Below are 5,607 nucleotides of genomic sequence, written 5' to 3' on the forward strand. Positions count from 1 at the left end.
CCCAGCAGACTACACCAGACTTCCTGTGTCCAGACCACACCATAAAAGATAGCTGAGGCCACCACAGAGTCATAGAAGGTCTTCAGGAGTGGCCCCTTCACTCTAAAAGACCGGAGTCTCCGCAGCAAGTACAGCCTGCTCTGCCCTTTTCTTTAGAGTGCATTTGAATTGTGAGTCCAGTCTAGTTTATTGTTCAGATGAACACCAAGGTACCTGTAGCTGTCTACCGTCTCAATGTCCATGCCTTGGATGTTCAGTAGTTGCAGTGTAGGATGTTTGTACCTTCCGAAGTTTACCACCAGCTCCTTGGTTTTACTAGTGTTTATCTGGAGGTAGTTCTGCTGGCACCAGTCCACAAAGCCTTGTGTCAGTTCTCTGTACTTCCTGTCATCCCCATCAGTGATGAGGCCGACTATTGCAGAGTCATCAGAGAACTTCTGCAGGAAGCACTGGGTGGAGTTGTGGGAGACGTCTGCAGTGTAGATGGTGAAGAGGAACGGAGCCAGAACTGTTCCCTGCGGGGGCTCCATACTGCAGACGACCCTGTCCGACACACAGCCCTGAGTTCTCACATACTCTGGGTGGTCGGTGAGGTAGTCCAGTATTCATGTAATGAGGTGATGGTCCACTCCTGAGTTCTCCAGCTTGACCTTCAGGACTGTGGGAGGAATGATGTTAAAGGCACTGGAGAAATCAAAGAACGTGATTTTTACAGTGCTCCCAGCGGTCTCCAGGTGAGAGAGGGAACGATGTAGGAGGTGAATGACAGCATCATCCACTCCAATGCCAGGCTGTTAGGCAAATTGAAGTGGGTCCAGTGATGGGCTTACCAGGGACCGAAGCTGAGCCCCAGGACCAGCCGCTCCAGGGTCTTCATCATATGGGATGTCAGGGCCACCGCCCTGTAGCTGTGGAGTTCCTTGAGACGTGGAGTCTTTGGCAATGGTATAACGGAAGGGGTTTTCCAGAGCTGTGGGACTCTCCCCAGGTTGAAGATGTGCTCCATAACACCACACATTTGGTCTGCACAGGGCCTTACAACCCTTGAGCTGATGCTATCTGGACCCGCTAACTTCCTGGCTTTAATCCTCTTCAGTTCCCTCCTAACCTGGATGGCTGAGGCTACGTCCATACTAGCCCGGATAAATTAGAAAACGTCGTTTTCGTCTGAAAACACTCCACGGCCACACTATCGTTTTCAGTCGTTTTCACAGAGTTGTGCGTCCACATTGAAACGGCAGAAAACGCTTATGTTCCAGTACTGTGCATGAGTGAAACACAAGACGATTTCTCATTTCTGTCTGACGTTTATTTACTTTCCGGCTCTTTGAAACGTTGCAGCAAAATGTTGAGAAAAAGCACAGAGTTTTTTGTGGAGTCCACAGACAAGGTAGGAAAATATATCAGGCTAAGTCAATAATAGTTGGTCTCCAGGGTTTCTACTCCACTGCCGTTATTTCATACGGGTCCACATTTCCAATGCAGGCTATTTTTTGCAAGTACTGTCTCTTTGCATCCGGACACAATCTGTCTCTATACCGGCCTTTTTCTTTTGAACTGCTTTTAAGTATGGTTCATAGCAATCTTCCTTCCAACACAGTGTGTTTGTTTTGATTCGTGGCATGCTAAAATGGTGCAGCGCTTCCACAATGCATTGCGGCGTGACGCCAACTCCAAAACCCTATACTGAATGCTGTGGTTGGGGGTGGGGAGTAGTGACCAGGGTGTGTGGAGGTGGTGTGGGGTGAGGTGTCACAGATGAGTTTGTGTTTGACTAGGGACACATCAAAAAGTTGCAGTACACCGACCCTCAAGGAATGGAGCTCAACACAGCTGTTGGAACTTAAGCCTGACATCCACCTAACCACAGCAAATACTAAATTTAGAGCAAAGTGACCGCAACATGTTTCCTCAGGTTAGGTGCTGAGTTTTTGTTCGCTGAAATGTCATTTTGTTTTGGCTCACACAGAAGACACCGCATTATACAGCTGTTCTTTTGTACTGCTTTTAAACTAAACATGCTTTGTGTGAAAGTCAAAGTCAGCTTTATTGTCAAACACCATAAAGCAGCCTTATACAGGAATTTGAAATTGCAATGCTCCTAAGGCCCTCAGTGTACACTAAAACAATATAAAAATAAAAAGATAAAAATAAAATAGGGGTCATATGTACAACACAATACAATGCTATACAATCTTATATAAACAGCAGTGTCCAACACAATCATAGTTATTGTGGGAAAGTTCGTGTGCAAGTGGGAGTGGGGCAGTCAGTGAAAAGGCAGTGGTGGTGGTTCAGAGTTTTTTATGTTTGGGGGGTTCAGAAGGAAGAGGTGAGTGCAGGTCTGGAGTTCGTGCGTGAGAGGGACTGAATTCAGCATCCTGATAGCCGAATGAATGAAGCTGTCTCTCTGTCTGTTGGTTCTAGCCAGGAGGCTCTTCAGTCTCCTTCCTGATGGCAGCAAACTGAAGAAGCTGTTGGACGGATGAGTGGGGTCACCTGAACTGCAGAGGGCTTTTAGGGTGAGGGGGTGCAGTAGATGTCCTGGAGGGAGGGAAGAGAGGTACCCCCAATCCTCTCCTCTGGTCTCACTACCCATTGTAACTTTTTCCAGCAGGACTCGGTGCAGGAGCCATACCACACAGTGACGCAGCTGGTGACGATACTCTCAACGGTGCCTCTGTAGTAGGTGCTCATAGTTGAGGCTCTTGCTCTCCTCAGTTTGCAGAGGAAGCAGAGTTGCTGTTGGGCTTTACTGACTAGTGATGCTGTGTTTTTTGACCAGGAGAGATCTTCTGAGACGTGCACACAAAGACACAACACTGCCTCACTGACTTCAAAGTGAGCGTAAATAATCCAGTTTGTTGTGTAGGGAGCGCACGCTGGACAGTATGATGGTGGGGATAGCGGGTTTGTGTGGATTAGCCTCTAGCCTACTCCGGATGCCTCCATGCTTACCCCTCTTCTGTTTCCTCCCGCCTGAGACATTTCTACTGTGGGCGAGATCTAGTGACGGGGGTTGCTGATGGTAGATGCCTCCGAAGCAGTCTGCAGTTCCTCAGTGTAGCTTGTAGCTCTTCCGTGATTGAAAAGTTTGTGAATTTTCTTCTCTTGATTTTGAGGAGCTCACCATTGTACGAGCATTGTGAAAAACAAGAAAAAGAGCAAAACAAAGACGGGAACCTTGTTTTGTTGAGACAGAGAGCAGTTAAGGCATCTGAGAAGGGATCTCAATCCCTCTGAGATCCCTTCCCAGACGCCTTAACGCCCACTCACACCCTGGGTCATCTGATCTCAGGAAATCACATGATAGGGTGCGGTTAGGTTTCACAATGAGCTCACCCAAAACCCTGGCTGATTGTGACCCACACCCTAATCACACCTTGGCTCATGTGATTAGGTAGAGGATCATCAGGGGGTCCTTTGTCCTTCATTGGGGGGAAACTCCCACAGGGTTTAAATCTGGGACTCTCCACCATTTGACCTTAGAACTGAAGAAGCTTCTCGGATGAGAGGTGAAACGTCTTCAAGCAACTTAAAGAAGTCCAGACGCTTTTTTTTCCAAGATCCTAGACTACGATGACCTGGATGACTGAGAACCTTCAACAGACAATGTTAATGGTTGTATATAACTATAAACATGGGAAGGCAGACAAAGAAGGCAAGGAAACTATTTTTTAAAAAAGACATGTAAAATCAGAAGTAGGTAAAATTAAACCCTTGACCCTCGGGTTAAATAATGATGGGTTAAAGGGGGGTTAAATAACAGTGTCACGGTCTGAGCTAGCAAACCGTGTGGAGAGGAGAAAGAATGCAGACACATTAAGCGGAGGTGAATGTTTAACAAAAGGCGAGCCTTTATTGTTGGCTACACAAACACTACAAAAGGAAAAGCAGGAAGGGAACTAACAATACCTAAACTGGAAACAGCTAAACGTGAAACTGCAAAAGTAGAACTAAAAAACCTTAAACCGACAGACGATCTGACAGGGAGCAAAGGAGAACACACACTAGTGTAATGAGGAAATGGACAACAGGAGGGGAACACAGCTGTAATTAATCAGACAAAACGAGACCAAAAGGAGTGAAGCAGAAAACATTAACAAAGGACACGAGAGTATCAAAGGAAAACAGGAATCACACAAACAGAGAGACAGCAAGAACAGAGCAAATAGTGAGCACAGAGACAAGAGTAACTTAACATGAAACGTGGAACACGGGGAAGACTAGGTAACTAAGAATATAAAGAATATAACATAAGCAGAAAACAATAATGAGAATCAAAAACCATGAATAAGATCAAGGAATATGATGAATCCACAAACAGAAAACATTTAGTCACAGACCCTGTGCCATGAAAAACTGTAATTTAAACAAGAGGGTTAAATAATAATGGAAAAATAATCCAAACTCCATTTCCTCAAGAGTAGCCACAATGTGTTGCTGATGTATATACTGTGTTTTGATGGTGGTAACTCCTAAATAATGGAGACATATTTTCTCATCGGCATGAGCTAGCTGCTGTGTTGTTTCTTCTGTGTGCATAGAGAGGAAATAGGTGGCGCTGATGTAGTTTAGTCATAGGCAAGACATCAGGATGACGTCACCTCTTCTCACTGATACTTCCTCTGTAGAATATTCATAAGAATGGCCTGACAGAAGTGCTCCTTATATTCTACATGGTGCCCTGTATTGTATGAACATCACCTTGGTTTTATCATTTTGGCTACATTTGACTTTTTTGCACAGCTTATTTCTCACACCATGTGTCTGACTGTGTACTTCAGGTTTCCTGGAAGAAAAGTCAGACTGATGATGTAAAAGTCTCAAAATCTCTTTTATCAAAAGTGAGACACTTGGCGTTATGAGGTTAAACACTAACCTCAAAGAAGGCACACAGCAAAATCTCCAGTGTTAAATTAACACTTTTGACAGTGTTATATGTTTAAAAGTAACCTAGTCAGTTTTGACGATTAACAATGGCTAACACTGAGCAGTGCTGATTTTCTAACACTGGAAAATAACTCAAAATGTTAGAAATATTCCAGTGTTAGAAAATCAGCACTGCTCAGTGTTAGCCATTGTTAATCTTCAAAACTGACTAGGTTACTTTTAAACATATAACACTGTCAAAAGTGTTAAATTAACACTGGAGATTTTGCTGTGCAGTGATAGACAACACAAAGAAACTGCTTCTTCCATCTAGTGGTAAATAGAAAAAATGCAAGTAATAAGAAATAGTTCTTCAAAAATATTGTCAAAATCAAATTTTGAACTTTTGCTATGAAATCTGGCATACTGAATAATAAAAGGCAGTGGGATTCCAGATACAGATGAACAAAATGGTGATGATTGCTAACCAACTGGACATAGTGGTGGTCAGGGCTGGACTGGCCATCGGGCATACCGGGCATTTCCACTTGTGATTTTTAGTTTTTATGGGCCGATGGGGTTTTATTTCTTTTCTTTTTTTAACGGTATAAATGAACGGTGGTGGATTGGCCAGTTGGTCATGATCGACTCTGGGCTGGACCAATTACAGCCGAGGAGGTCGAACTTTAAAGTTGAGGTGAAAAGGAACACGATTTGTCCCGTACTACTTCATGA

The sequence above is a fragment of the Pundamilia nyererei genome, unplaced genomic scaffold (assembly GCF_000239375.1).
Source record: "Pundamilia nyererei isolate P.nyererei 1_Seehausen unplaced genomic scaffold, PunNye1.0 scaffold00111, whole genome shotgun sequence".
NCBI lineage: Eukaryota > Metazoa > Chordata > Actinopteri > Cichliformes > Cichlidae > Pundamilia > Pundamilia nyererei.